Below are 16776 nucleotides of genomic sequence, written 5' to 3'. Positions count from 1 at the left end.
CTGGTGGTCAAATCCAGTAACGATAATTCACAGGAAATAAAAGTCTATTATACGTAAGAATCGCGATCTTCTTGGGCAATTTCCTCAACGATCTTTACGATTTTCCACTTCTCGGTATAGGTAAAGGCAGGACACACCTGCGTAGGTTTTGTCGTCTAACAAAAAACATCGTATTTCTCTCTTGGGTCGTACCTTGAATTCAAACACAGTCGCCAGATTTCCAGTAAAAAGTAGAAAATTTCGAGTGTCGAATAGACAGAGGGGTCCGAGATGAACCGCTATTTTGAGGGTTTTTCTTTCGCTTTTTTCCTTCTGAAGAGATATTCGAATATTTCAAACTAACTTTCACTGTTAAAGATTCGCAAAAACTTTCCTTGATGTTGATTATTCATGATATAATTTTAACAACATCTTCTCTTTTAAAAATGAAATATTTGGAAAATATGAAAGATAAATGAATTTTGTCTAGTGTCTTTTGAAAGAAACTACTTTTTAATCGATCGAATTCTCTTGTTATTAACGTTATTCTCTTAGAACAGTTTTCCCAATGTAGGACATTTGTTTATCTCGCTAGTTTGAGCTATTTTCCAAAGAAATGGACAGAAATTCCCAAGGACAGGAAGAATAATGAGGAAACGAAGAAGAACATTACAAGGTACCAAGATAATTTTAGCCTGGAAATTCAGCAAACCTGTAAATAACAGCCAGCAGTGAAAAGGGCAACTCTCAAAAGCGAAACTCAACAGGATAATTCAACCGTTTCTTAATGATAGATCTTAAAATGGCCATCGGCAATTAACAGGTAAAGGAGATAACGAGGAAGAACTATCGAAAAAATATCAAGTAAAGAGAGAAACTCGAAGGATAAATTTATCTTAGTCCACGGAGCATTATAACATAAGTAATAGACGTAAGATATTCTGAATATTAGCATAAATCTAGTTTTATTGAGACATAAAGGCATAGCATGGAACCTTGTTAAATAATTACGGAAATCGATCAATTATTTACGTCAATCATACGTGATTTCTTTCCATATTGATGCAAAACAAGATATAATATCTGAATATTTTGTTTCCGTTCTTCAGATTTCATATGTCGTATAATAATTTAAATCGTTTCTAACATGCGCAAATATAATTACCGCATCTTTTCTATTTATCTGTTATATCTTACGTCGTATTAATTCGTAATTAATTCGTACTTAAAAAAAGATAACACGTTCTAATCTCTGCAACATTTATTCATACTTCTCGTATCTTATTTACATTGACAGCGATAAATATTGATACATCTGTTCGTTAAAATTTGTTGTAAAATTCGATGAAATTCCACCTTATTTACAATAAAATAACTAAAAAATAAAAGCATTCAATTCCTAATACTTGTAGCCATTATATACACATATATACATAATTACCACAGTACACCACTCGTATCCAGTAATAAGAAAGAAATTAACAAGATAAATACCGAACACTAAAATCAAACAATAATCACCTCGTATCAGTTAATTATGTGTAATTATATCGTAGAAGTAAGAGAAGAAAATTTTAACCTCGCACCCTTTATACACGAAGATAGCTGTTAGACACTTGCATGATACGTCGTACATTAAAATCATACCTATAATAATCATCACGCAAGTGCCTAATATTTCCATGAATCGAGAGTGCAAAATCAGAATTTTCCCTTTTGCTTCTACAATGGAATATGTATACCTACGTAATTGCATAATTCGCATAATTACCACGTTTTCCTCGTCGGTAATTGAATGCTGCCGTGTTAATTGAAATAGGTGCATCCGGTCGAGTGGTGGTTTTAAGAAAAATGACGTTTAATGTTTAACAAAAAGACATCGATTTAACGTAGATCCGAAATATAAAGCGTTATATCTTCCACTTCAATAAGGATACGACTTTCTTATATAATATACATATAGGTAAATTGTTTCTGTGCTACCTGGCAGCAGTGACTTGATTTAAGCGAAAGTTAAAGATACGCCGTTTTGATTTGACATGACAGAACATTTTTAACTATATAATCAAAACCTTTCTTCTCGCCATTAGGACAGGAATCAAAGGGTGAAAGTTTCATCGTTTTGATACTCTGCTCTTACGCTAGATGCTCGCCGTGCAAACGGCCGAAGGTCGCGTTAATAAAATATCGCGCGGGAATCCCCATCAGTGGCGGCGATTACGCGCACTCGTTGACTGGTTGCATCAAAAACGCGCGTGCCACTTTTATCAGGATTCCTCGGTTCGATTCGTTCCTCCGCTGGATGATTAAACGGGAATGATACTTTAGCTGTCACGCGAAGACTAGCCAGCTTGTAACGTTCGACACCGTACGCTTGATGGACGGCCTTTAAAAATGAACAAACCTAGAAATCCCGTGGAGTGGTGTAATAATCGGTTTCTGCGTCTACGCGTAACACGGTGGCGTGTCTACGACGATTTCCGTCCGAAAGGGAAAGATTTCCACCCTCTGACACGATGGACTCTTTGCACGATGTTATATTTACTAGGTATTTCCTTCGAGAAGAGATTCGTTACGGATGGTCTTCAGTAGATCACTGATATTATTAGACTACGAATTTCTATTTATTTGCAAAAAGTATAATTTTACTCTATTTATAAAGATACATAATGCATACAATGTGGAAAAATATATCAAATATCCGAAATGTAGTATTCATCGTAATATTAAAAAGAAAAATGTATATATACAAATCGACAGACTTTCTCGTTCAGTTGTCTTTACAAAATTCTAAAATTTCTTTTCGTTCCTTTTGATACCTTGCGCTTGGAGGGTACGTAGGTGGATGTAGGAATTACCTTCCGCGAATGAAAGTGTATATCGGTGTTTAATATGTCGAATGTTCTATGAATTCGAGATAACAAGTATCAAGTAAAGAAAAATTCTGCTTCCAATGTAATTGCAACAGTCCCTTTGCATTACTCAAGCTTATACCATTTCTCCATCTGGAATCCCATTTGTGAAAAAATACGACTAATTTTCTAAAAAAATTGAGGAAGTCAGAAGCTATTGTTCCTGGAAGAGAAAGTACGAAAACATTCTTCGTTTTATATCCTTCTTTACGCCACAGTTTAGGAAAATCAGGAAAGGTTAGCATCGTTGGTGAGCAACGAAGTGTAATTAATCTCAACGTGTCTTGTAAGTAACAGGTGAACGTACTTTTATCTTTTCGATCGTCTTTAGCCTAACGCAGCCAATTGTCCCCGATCTAGTTAATAAATCTATGTTCATAAGGAAGTTTCTGAATTAACTTGTATATGACACGTTAAACGTATCCAAACATCGAAATGGTATCAGAAAGAAAGTTCATGCTGTGTTCCTACTTTCTAAGAAATAACGGTAGGAAAATCGCGTTCTGTATAATTCGACCATAACTCTTTGTGAAAGAGGCCACAGTGTTATAAATTTCTGATTGAACAATTTGCGCGAAGTAGACAACTTGCTACTAGATACGATTAAATACGAAGGATTATAATTTATCCTTAAGCTGATCGTTAAATACAATTAGATAACATGCATTCACAGGTCCAAGATTAAATTACTTTATGTTTAGAAATGAATTAATTAAGTAAAATAATTTTTTGAAATTCCTTGCATTATGGATAATTGTTTCATTCGATTCAGAGCTGTAAATCTTTCTCACATGTTATAATACAGATATGGAGTAATAAAATCGACTTTACGGTATTTAAACAAGAAATATCTTTGCCTCTTCTTAGAAGACATATCAGTTTCGATTTCTTCATATGATAATGATTAACTACCGTTGCAAAAGAAAAAGAAAACTATGTTACGATTATAAATTTAAACTTTCTATGAAAACTTCAACGCCCGTCAACATCTCACAAAATAAACAACCCTTGTGTCAAGAAACCGACGTTTAACACACTTTATTATATCGATGTATGTATATGATTTAAATCAGCGGTATAAATCGAAATCAATAAAATAGCGATCGTAGATATCAAAAATAACTTAAATGTCAATCGCGGCGATTGAAAAACAAATAGAACGGCGGTTACATTGAAACGAAACTGACTAAAATGACGGCCGATGGTATTCGAGACGAATAAAATGGCGATCACAGACATCTGAAATATGTTAAATGCCAATTACCGTGACATAAAATAATTAAACTGGCGTTCACGCTGATAAGAAGTAATGAAAACAACCGTCGTGGTAATTCGAAATAAATGAAAATAAGAGCATGAAAATAAGGATCTGAAGAAAAGACTAAAAAAAACAAAGATAAGGAACAAGGCAAGAACAAACATATATGCGATCTGGTAATTAAGAGGAGCAAAAGTACCGAGGAAATTCTTGTGGCGATTAAGAACGAAAGGGCTGTATATTAAGAACGTGACACCGACCACGACAAAAGTCAGCTAATGATTCATGTGAACCCCGAACGGTAGAACGAGCTAAAAGACCGATCTCGTTTCGCCGCTACGATTGATCGATTTCATGCATAAGGTAGCTCAGAACTGGTTCTGTGTTTTCAGCGTGCACCACGTAAGCGTGTACGTTCAGTTAAAGCCGCATTCTAAATTCCTTGTTCCCTGAATCAGTCAAACTCGATCTCTTCCTCTTTTCACTTTGTAGCAAACCTCTGATGGAAGTCGAACGTAACCGAGCAACGAACACGATGATCAATTTTGACGACAAACTAGTGACAACGTTTTATCGTTGATTTAATTATATAGTACCGTAGAAAGGGAATTTTAAGAGCTAAAAGTTATAAAAAAGAGAAATACATAGTGTTACAAAATGGAACTATATTTGACAAATTATCATTGACGACAATGAATAGACATGGTAGATACTGTGGTATATGTCTGAATAGATGACTGTTGCTAACGTGGTAAAAATGCCTATAGTACAAAAGTTATAAGTACTAATATCGTAAAAGTGCCAATTTTAAACTTTCTTCTGTCAGCTACTATAATTAAGGTAGGAACTGTAATATCAGACTGCTCTAGAAACTATCGCATATACGAACGCTTTACATTATTATTGGGAATGAAAAGACAACGAAAAGGCAAATAAGTCAAAAATATCTTTAGAAATCTGTAAAAAAACCTCTTGTGTCGTACATATTGGAATTCGTTTAGTCATTTTAAACTGTTCAAAAATAACTAGAAACAAGATGAACAAAGCTACATACAACATTTTCTAGTTACCATTGAATTGGTCGAGGCTAACGGTGAATGATTAACATTCTTCTTGGTTGATATATGAAAAAAATAAGTCTTATTCTTCGTTTGCTTAATGCTAATGACACGATTGCAGTGAGTTAGAGAGGTTATACAAGATTTATACAAGATAGGTATACGTATAGAATCGGTGTGACTCTCTCTAAGAATCACCGTGGACAGTTAGATCGTCCACTTAAACGTACGTCGACTTCGTCCGATAATTTACATTTTGCACCCGTTCGCCGACATCCGCGAGTGATTAGGATAACAATATTTCACGGCGAGACGTACAACGTAAACGACATGCTTTAAATCCGTCCGAAACGCGATCGGTATCGATATTTCAGCGCGGTTGGACGTGTCGCGGATCTAGCCGAGTGGGTCGTATCGGCGATCGAACGTTACGCATGAAATCGCAAATGACCTCGCGTACGCTGGCAAAAAAAAAAAAACTCGGGCAATTCACGCAGTGTCGTGCGCGTAAATGAGCCATGGTTTCAAATTAGAGGAACTTTTAATAAAGCCGCAGTCGGCACGTCAGGGAACAGCTTCCAAATATTGCAGGTTTCACGTATTTTTTCCCTTCCGAATGAATTCATATTGTACAAAGATATTGATACAATAACGATATTTTGAATAGAACGGAAGGAACAAAGTCAGTGACGGTAATAAAACTTCAGAGATGTTCTGTTTCCGAAATGGTAGATTTTAATCCAGGAGAGCGGTACGATTCTCAGCCTCCGTAAATGTTACTGTATCACGATGTTCGTCCATAAGTGGAAAAATATAGAAAAAGATAAAGAGGAAAAGAAAAAAAAAGACAGAAAGAAACGCCGGATTGCGACAATAGCAGTGTAACGCCCATTCGACAACGAGCACATATTTAATTAAACAATCGTTTAACCGGTTTTCCTGTCTTGCCGCGGCGTTTCCAATAAATAATCGTGGACCGATCGACGACCTCGATCCCGTAAAGACCGATCGTGATGAAAATCGGCCAGTGATTCATGCAAACGTCGACACCGGGCAGAAGATCGACCGTTCCACCATCACTCACCGATCTTGTACACGGAGGGACGCGATTGGCGGGTTTTGAAGCGCGGGCGCCACGCAAAAAGTCGCTGGAAACCGGTCGTATATATACGCGATATGGACCTTTGTGGAAGCGTACATGTTCGATCGGCGACACGTTGCAGGCTCCTAGTGTTTTAAATCACCGACAGACACCTCAAGGCTGTCGATTGAACTCGCTGGGCGTCACTTCTACTGGATTCATCGCCGGTGCAAAAGAAGTCAGCAGAAGAGAGAAAGACCGATGAGAACCGCTCGTTTTCGATCGATCGACCGTAGAAATCTCGACGCTGGCCAGAGACAATGATAGCAACGGTTAAGGCTGTTCCTCTTGGTACAGCAAGCTGTTACGATAAATTGTCAGCCAAACGTGGCGAATACGTAGCTCGCGTTTAATTAACAGTGACGGCGCAGGAACTTTTTTTAATATTCTGTTACTTTATGGAGTACTAAAATTGAACATTGAAATCGTGTGTTTGTCTTCCGAGGAGATAATGGAAGGTAATAAGGTAGAGATGTTAAATTAGGCTCACAAGGATAAGTGAATGAACGAATGAGAGCTGACGTCTGACGTGTGGTTATGAAGAAACATCGGATAAAAAGGAGATAAACAGTTATCATCGAGTGGCTGAACAGCGAGCGAAGCCTTGTAAATCATGTTGTAGCGACTTGATTTAATTATGTACGTTGAACAACGTTTTCAATTGCGATGGAAATATTCCTGCGACTATGAGTGCGACATTTTTGTAGAACGGATATTTTTTTATTAGAATTCTTCGACATACGTTTTGTGATATCAGAGATCTATCGCTGAAATGATAGAATACTGTAATTCCTGAATTTGTTGTATTACTTCAATAAGTAAGCAGTTGAGTTTGTTCTACACAATCACCACAAATCGTAGGTTGATAAATCGTTAAAAAGAGGACATATCAATTACTCTGGATTGACAAGTTTATTAAAGAATAAACCATTAAACTATGCACAACTTATTATATACTTAACTCCCGTTATTTTAGACAGAGTTACAATTGATACAATTTTACATATATTTTATTGAAAAATGAAGAACTAATAATAAGTATAAAACAATAATACGATGTAGGTAGGAAGTAGATGAAAGAAACTTCAATTTTTATGAATATCGCGTGATGTTATAAAAGATTATGCAATAGAAATGACGGAACTTCAATACAATCGACTGAAAGGCAAAGAGAGAATTACAAAGCCGTCTGAATTTTAATAACGAGCCACGGTCGTGCAATGAAATTAAGCCAGTCGCGTATCGATTAAAATGCGACTTGTAAACCAGCGTCTCGAGGCAAGTTCATAGAGAAATTTAAATGAAAGTTTACGTCGGGAAATCGAGTTGTGACATAAGATATGTCATTGGATTTGTCCGAGCGACAGTAACGCCAAAGGCTTTGTCGATAAAGCGAAATAATTAATGCTACGAAGCCGTTCGATTTGTTTCGATCAATAAAAAAAGCTTCCATTAATATCACTCTATTCTTACGTAAAACGAATTATACCTCCATTTCCACTTAATACAGTTCGATTATCTCGTCTACTAAAGAATTCGATTAATTTAAACGATAATTAATAATAATAGATAAATATGAAATATATGTAACGGTGAAATGATATATCACATAAAATAATTGCGATGATAGCGAATAATAACAGACGTTTTAAGAATTATACGAAAAACGTTTCCCTCGAATTAACCAAGCCGATCGAAACGATGGCGAACAACGCTCTAGCAACGCGTAATCATACATTTCTTCTTTCATTAACTTTCTCGTGCTCCACGCTACCATTTCTTTCACAGTCGGCTCTTTTAATTCCAACGTTGCGCGAAACGACTATAACTCTGTTCCGTATAAATGTAACAAATTTACAATGTGCAAAGCAAGTGGAATTATTTTATCGATCTCGGAACCTCGTGCTACGTTAGTTCAACGAAAACTTTCCTGTGTTAAATAAATTATATTCCCTTCGTTGTTAATTCTCCACTGCTATTTCTTAAATTAAATGGAATTTAAACGTAGTGATCATCAAATAAATGAATAAAACGGATATTCAGTGAAATACTATTTTAAAACCTAATATCAAAATGAAATTATTGATCGATGTTTCGTATTGATCCTGTCTACTGTGTAAAAATACACACGTTCGATAATAATAAATCAATGCATGTACATTATTAGATCACAGATATTTATACGAATTCGTACCAAAGAAATAGACCTAACCCGGCACAAGTGGAAATTTCTTTCACCCCTCGAATATTATAATACATATTTCACTTCGGATATTTTGTATAGTTTCACTTATTGACCGTATTCTCTGTATATTTCTGCACGTTTAAACTTCTCACAAATATCTGAATATCCACAGACTGTTAATTATTTCCATCGCAACGAATCTACATCGATCGTTCTTCTGTCACGATGCGAAAACGAGGAAGCGCTATCCTACATCCGCTTCGGATAGACTCTTCTCACCGTCAGCTCAAGAATCTGCCGCGACGTCCTCCGCGGCGTGCGGCAGTTCCTTCACGGCTTCGACCTTTACATTCGTACAGCATGTCGAACCAATCTGGTCGCGACATCACGCGCCAAATATGCGAGGTGTGGCGGGAGAACGATGGAGAAAGAGAGACGGGGAAAAAAAGGTAAGAAAAGAGAGAAAGAGCGGGAGCAAGCAGCGCCCACACCGAATTCATGCTACGTCATTAAGTCACAGCACAGGAGGTCGCTGTCTTCGGACAAGGTTGTCGCCAAAAGTTCCAACATTTTGTTCCCATTGGTCCGATGTTTAAAATATGATAAAAGGGATCTATAAACGAACTCATTAGAAATATAATATGGCGCGTAGGAAAGAAATCTGTTCTTATAATTGTATGCAGCCTGCTATAGATTGAGATACCACTGCGCCCTTTAGCATATTTATGCAGTCGACATTTAAAGTAGATGTAAAGAAGACGATTGCGACTGTACTTGATGTACGTATATCGCACTGATGTCAATATATTGTAGTAACATATATATTTATACATCTTACTGCCTTAACCATGCGAAATCAATGATCAGTAATAATTATTAGATCAATATGCATAAAAGATAACGAGAAGCTGTTGACATCGACGAAGAATATTTGTATAGTTGAATTAGTTAAGAACTAATTGCTTTCATTTTAATTGCTTAATTACTTCATTCATAAAAGCACGGAGTTCTTCTTTCTCTGTTTTAATGCTTTTGCGATATTTGCTTTGAAATTTCGCACTTCTTCGTAGAATCTACATATCGTATAGACACTTCAAAGAACTAGCAACGAATTCTCTTCCGTTTTACAATCCAAACGCGTTAAAGTAAGTAGATCATAAATATTTACACTCTGCTCGATCTCCTTTCTAAATCAATTCCATTCACCCAGAAACACGATTTCTAAAAATTAATTTTCCATGGCTATCGAAAAAGAGAAAAGCCACGTTACTCTACCTCGAGAACACTCGTCGGAAATCAAAAACTAACCTGTTCATCCAACAACGTTAAAATCCGCAAACATCGATCACAGCAAAAACGCTCCAAATATATTCTCACACCCTTTCTAACAGATTGTCGAAAAATATTCTAGGTTCACGTGATTCGTTAAAGAAACTCGATGGATCGATCGACGAGCGAAAAGGGCGAACGTTGGACGATTACGACGATGGATCGAGCGAGCATCGTGAATCCTAGCAGAAGGGAAAAATCACGGGACTTCGATCGCTGGAGGGGTTGGCAGAACGAGCGCAATGCAAAACGTGCCAGACCAGTTGTGACATGGAAGGGGCCCCAATGGCTATCTACTGGCCGGACACATCTTATCCACGATCTGATCTCTCACCCTGTTACGAACCAACACGCCGGGGCCACGACCCGCGATGTTCGTTTCAAGCATTTTTATCCCCGCGCCAATAACAAAGCCGTAAATGTTATAGATACAGATAAGGGAGAGCCGAAGCACCGATTCAACCTTACTTCCTTGTTTTTTCTTTTTTTCTCTCTCCAGCTTCTTTGCGTTTTTTCTTTTTGTTTCGTCGGTGAAAAAGGGTCGAGACGCTAGACAAGATGGCTCTGAGACGAAAATTAATTCATGAAAGCAGACTTGCTGTTCTCCTCTGTGATAGCCTGTGGCTTCATTCTAGATGGAGGATTTAGATGAAACCAAAGATTGTTATTGCGTTACAACGTGAAGGAATCGATTCGAATATCGATTTAGGATATTTTTCATGGAGAAGTAAATTGGACGATGAAATGTAGTTTTACTCGGTTAGTGGGATAGAGCGTTAAATCTTGACGAAACGTTTGAAATGTTGATGAAGTTTTTAGTTGTTATTATTGATCACGTAATCGATGGTAATCGATCGAAGATAAAATGCAACAATGAATCTTCGTGTGTAAAATTGTATCGAAAAGTACATTGTAATTCCTGAAATCTATAAATTTCGCCAAAACTTTTAATGTACACAATTTTACTAATCTTTCTCCTACAACGTTGAAAATAGACGAATAATTCTTTAGAAGCGTACATTATACAAATATAAAGAGCCTTCTTTTCGCAGAATATTTCCTTTTTTATCTGCGACAAAAATCAGTCTGCAGACGGTTGGAATAACACCTCGATGCTTTGAACAAAACGAATTCGTGGAATTATAGTCTAGTCATCGAGATCCACACAGCAGAACCACGAAACTCGTCAGGACACCTGTAAAAGTGCAAGCGGTCCCCTAAGAGCTACCAAGAAGAAGAGTAGCGACAGTCCGCCTAATGAATGCACGGGCACATCCGATACCGTCGTAGCAAATTAATCCGTCGGACTAACGAATCAACTTATTTGAATATCCTCCTCCCCTCCAGTCTCGATACTTAGCCTCGTCAGTGCCTTTGTGAATTGTCTCGTCTTCGACCACGACCAGTGATGGATAAATAATTATTTACAGTAGATAATGCAACAAAGTGATAAACAGGTGTATCGGTGACGAGATAGAAACAATGTAGCAATTTTTTTCATAATTTCGATCGATAGAATCAAGTTGCTACAACGAAAGTAGATTCTTATTTTTTTTTGCTGATTATACATTTATAACAAGAATAGCGATTTGTCCTTTTCAACGCGTGTCAGATTTGTATGCGTTTTTTAAGGGGAATCTGCTTATAGTTTAACGTATATCTTAACATTATTTTTATTTTTGTATTATTGATATAACTTTGTTTTCGCTATAACTAGAGATGTATTTAAAAAAAAAAGGAAAACCATTCGTTACTTAATACAAAATGTCAACGTATCATTTAACGCTTCTGTAAATTAGAAAAAATAATAAGAATAAAAATACATTTCCTCGGGTTTAAAGATCGATAATTGTTTCTAAAGTACAGAAAAATGTCACAAGATTGTTAAGTTCCGATCTTAACAGGGGAAATGGAATAAAATCGTTAATTGAACGTACAAAAGTGAAATTGAATAGTATAGAACATGATTTATAGGAGGGCAGACGTATTCTGAAGTTAACGCAGTGAAAAAAGCTATATAGAAGTATTTCTAAACAGTTAGGAAAGAAATGAAAACGCACATAAGTGAGTACATAAGTGAAAATAGACGCGAGAACTTGAAGTTAACGACGTGGATAAGGGAATTGTAGCTTGTTGCATGATGAAGCAATAGAACCGGCAACCGTACCTTTTTGTTCGACGAGATAATTGCAGGGAAAACGGGGAATTGCGTTTCATTGTTTGATGAAGTAATTGCAACGAGTTTGCGAGACTTTGTCGAACTGTTTGGTAAAGCAACCGCAAGGAAAACGTAAAACGTTTAGACGGCTGCGTGTGTGGGTAAGTATATACGTGGATTATTGAAGTTAGATTTTCCAATTATAGTATGCACTAACTTTAGACTAGAACCTAATACCTCAATCTGTTTAATAAATATGCTACAGCCAACTGTATCACACAACTATACATTTTGACAACAAAATAATTAATCGTATATTATTGCCAATATACGTAGATTACAAGTATAGATATAGAGATAATATTTCATAGATAGCGATGATTGAAAAATCCTAAACCGATTAACACAGTTGATGTCTAAATAACTTTACACTGATGTTCAACAGAAAGAAGGACAATACCATCGTTAACTAATAGGATTCTATTAAGTGTAACATCATATGTAGATGTAATCGAAAACGACAAATAAAAAATTCCAAAACAATTAAGCATATAAAAACACTCGTATATCCAATCTATACTTTAATTTATACTTTTTACAAAAAATGATAGGATATTATGACTGATTAATGGAAATATAATAACAAGTTCTTTATTTCCAAGTTCCTTACAATAGTCATATATCTATGGTTGTAATTAATTCTAATCAACTTCCATTTACTCACATCCTGTAAGAAATTGCAGTTTCAATAATCGACGTAGTTTCAAAGAGCCCTCTGTACCGGCTCCCTATCGTTCGTCTGTTTTTTTCTCTCCTCTTGCGACCACTACCCTCTGATGCATCTTTTTCCTTCTCTCTGATGATTTTAATCTCTGGTAATCCTCCTTAGCGCATGTACGCGAGCACACCCTCGGCGCGCATTCGTGCGCTGCGCTCCCGATGCCTGCGCACAATGGTCCCTGATTGCGGATTAAGGATTAGGAGACAAAAGCAGCGAAGCCCAGAGCTTCGACCGTCTTCGACAAACAAATGGGATCGACTTCGATTAGGTTTCTACCATGGACACGTCGTTCGCCAACCAAATGCGGATCAAGCTATATGTCTCGCGTCTCTGATGTCTTGATTAGTTTGATTTAGGGACCAATTTCGTTTGCAACTGTCTCTTAGATTGTTTTAGATTGCTCCTTCGATGCTTGCTTGTTCATTGATTTATTTCCTCTCGTACGTGCAGCATTAATTATATACGTATCAATTTATGGGATCATGCGAAATTAAAATTTATTAAAGGAGTTAGAATTCTTTCGACGATACGCAAATTTTTCAATTCGTAAGGGAAATTGATTTATTTCAATCGTTCATTGTGATGGTTTAGATACAACGAAGAGAAATGTGTATACAAAAATTTGTTTGAAAGAAATTTAACAGTAGCTTCTTCTCTTAAAAATTCTCTCAAATATTAATATTCTAAACGCACGATGCATACTTTTGTACTTGCATAAGTAACGACCTTCCATTCTATCCGAATTCTATAATATGAAAGGGAAAGCGAGTAAATTGAGGTAACATTAATAAGCGTGTATGAATTCGATTTGCGTTAAAATACGTGGACAAACAAAGCTTTACAAATGATAATAATTTTTAACATTATATATATAATAGTACCGTGTATCCTTCTTCACCTTTGTATCAAAAAGAAACATATGTAAAATATTTGGCTACCAAAAAGCAAATTAAACGCGTATTGCGACAAGTTCCTGTTTTAATCGTAATTTAAATTTGCAGAACAAAAAAAAACGGACACGGCCGTTTTGATGAACCATGCTTCTCACAAATGCCTTCGCGCCTAGGTGATTGGCACCCAAAGTTGGTCATAATGGAGTCGAATTTGAATGCCGTCGGCGTATTGCGTTGGAAGATTTTGTATTCAGTTTGTGACTTAAACAGAACCTTAATCTGTGCCTTACACATGCTCAAAATATTTTGGAGGTTCGATAGGCTTAACTTTCTCGCGGTGATTAAGTCGATGTAGCATTAAACAATTTTAATTACTTTCGACGACCTTAATCTTAAATCCTGGAACTGGCGTCCTTAGGTTTTTTTAGCCGTTGTAGCCACCTTGAATTACGTAACACGTACATGATTCATCTAATTATTGTCCTGTAAAAACTACATCATAATAATATATAATACACCTAATAAATGCTAAGAAAATAAGGAATAATTATCAAGCGACCGATACAGTAGAATAATGATACAAGAAATCTTATTCCGGATACATTTATTAAAATACGTTTAATATTCTATACAACTGAAGATACCTTTACACATAGGGAAAGGAATTATAAGGAAACAATTAATTAAATGCAATTTCTTGCTTTGATTTAAAAACCAGAGATTTAACGATCGTGGAACTCCTAGCAATTAAACGCGCTGCTAATAAAAAAAGGATTTAATGAGAAGTAATAAAGAAAGATTAAAAAGATACAACAACATGGCGTCATAGAAGATTACTATTCAATTATATCGGATAATTAAATAACGTACACGATATTATTCAATCCATGTACTGCTGTCATACGAAAAATAATCAATTTCCACTCGTTGGATACAACAAAGTCAGAAAATTCCCATTCACCTGACCAAATTCAACCCAAAGTCAAACTCTCCGGTATCGTTCTGAGGTGGATTAAACGTGTAAGTTTGTTTTATAAAGAAACGAGTGAATGAATTCGTAATAGTCAGTTGTATTAAAATCGGTATACGTACAAGAGATAGTATATTCCAGTTATAATCGTCGCTCGCTCAATGCTATTATGCCGATCGCAGAAAGGATAAGAATACTCTCCTAGGAACTACGTTCGTGCATTTATATCGACAGAGGTTACCACAAAAAGTTAACCTTCTTACGTAACTCCGGTTGATGATTACAAGAAACGACAATAACAATCTGTCGCGAGTTCGTTTGCCTCTAGACCTTGTAAACCAAAACAATCGTTGGTATTCAAAGGCACAATAATACGAATCTCTCCCTGATTCGAATATTCCATTGACTTTTTCTACGCTCATGCGCCGCTGTAGCTGCCGAGAATCATCTCTCGGCGAAAGCAACGTATCTCCGAACACAATCGCATCGTTAACGAAACATGGAAATAATTTTTCCCCAAGGGAGGCCCGTGGTCAGGCCCGTATAAATTGCTCGCGTCCGGCTGCCGGATATCCGAGATTGCAAGACATTTATTAGACGAGCTCGGGCGACCGCTCGAACGGGCCAACTTCAATTTAGCCGGTGGTACACGTGGACGAGCGCAACACGCCGGGACAAGGAGCACACGTGGCTCGTATAACCTGGTCCGTCCGTTCTGGCATGGCGGGACTGGCGATGAGATACCGAGCGGAGGTTTCAGGGGCCTGCTGGAAAGCAAAGGGGCCTGAGGCCCGTGACCACCGTTGTGGGAAGAAACGAGACGGAGAAACTGCGAGGATAGAGGCGGAGAGAAAGAAGGGTGGAAGCGAGAAAGACGCTGATAAGCCAAGACGATGTAACACCAAGAACGACAAGGATAGAAGGAACAGACGAGAGAAAGGGAAAAGAGAAGAGAGAAAGACATACCAGGCGACAACTATTGTCGCCAGCGTGAAATATTGTTTTCCATGCCAGGCACGGCGCGTATGCACGAATAACGACACGTCGATTAATGTCCGCATTGCCAACCACACGGCCGTCTATTAATAGCGGCGCCGACACACGAGATTTCTAACTGCCATCGAATGGCAGTTCGGTTTACATGTAGAAAAAATTGAATTTAACGTCGAATCGATAGAAATCGATCGGGACCGACGATTATCGGAGAAAGATTAACGCGTTCTGGTAGGATCGAATTTGCTATCTCAATCCTCTTTTGTCTCTAAACAACGCCGGATACAGCTAGCGCCGCACGTTCGCGTGACTCGAGTTGCCCCGCGCTCCTGCGTATACAGTATACGTATACACGACGATCGGCGTAATTGCCTTTGGAATTTGAACAACGGGAATTAAACGTTACTGTTATTCGTCTGCTCGCGCGTGAAATATGCTTCGGAGAACCTGCAGTGGGCTTGGTGATCGTATAGTTCGCGGTTTGAGGGTCACGATTCTTTCGGTACGCTTTTACAAATATAGTTGGAAGGTCGAGGTTTCGTATGTTTGGGGAAATTTATTTATGTAATTCAGTTCCTAGGAACGTTAAGATTATTGGACTTGAATTTTGAAAAACAGTTTTTTAGCTTTTTAGGTGGAAGATTTAAAAGGGAATTTTAAAAGATGGTCATCGTCAATCGTGATAGATACATACGAAGAAGCTATCTTAATTGCAAGCAATGCTAATTTCAAAATCCGAATACAATACACGATATTACAAGATCATTGTACGAGACTATGTCATAAATTTCTTGTTCAATATAAATAACCGAATATAAACGAAAAGCTCAAACTCGTACAAAATTCGACGACACCTATAGGTTTTCGTATTTTCTACAAAAAAGGATTCGCAAAGAACATTGTTCAATTTTGTCGAAAATAAAGCCTCATAAATAAATAAAGTGGAAAGATCGTATCCTATATTTTTGATTTATTTCCTCGCTATTTAGGATCACTCTCCATTACTGATTGCAATGACATAACGACATTTTATATACGCCATTTTAAACACCTCTTCCTATGCACGCCACTTCCGGCGCGTTTCGCGCCTGTAAATTCGCCAATCCCTCCACAGTCGAC

The 16776-nt window shown here is 37.1% G+C and overlaps 1 protein-coding gene across 9 annotated transcripts in view; it reads right to left on the bottom strand.

Moving 5' to 3' along the window:
* The window catches only part of LOC132907088 (zinc finger homeobox protein 4), a 399871-nt gene that overhangs the window by 153885 nt on the left and 229210 nt on the right, over nt 1-16776 (bottom strand). The window contains exon 1 of one of the 9 annotated variants that reach the window (XM_060959837.1): nt 12745-12913. The exons of the other annotated variants lie outside the window; for them this stretch is intronic. The gene's annotated coding sequence lies outside the window, so the exon portion shown is untranslated. Of the gene's footprint in view, nt 1-12744; nt 12914-16776 lie in introns of those variants that run through there. 9 annotated transcript variants of the gene reach the window in all.

This window comes from Bombus pascuorum, chromosome 5 (genome assembly GCF_905332965.1).
Source record: "Bombus pascuorum chromosome 5, iyBomPasc1.1, whole genome shotgun sequence".
Taxonomy (NCBI): Eukaryota; Metazoa; Arthropoda; class Insecta; order Hymenoptera; family Apidae; genus Bombus; species Bombus pascuorum.
The sequence above is the reverse complement of the archived record's forward strand: the minus strand, read 5'-3'. Positions and strand labels throughout refer to the sequence as shown.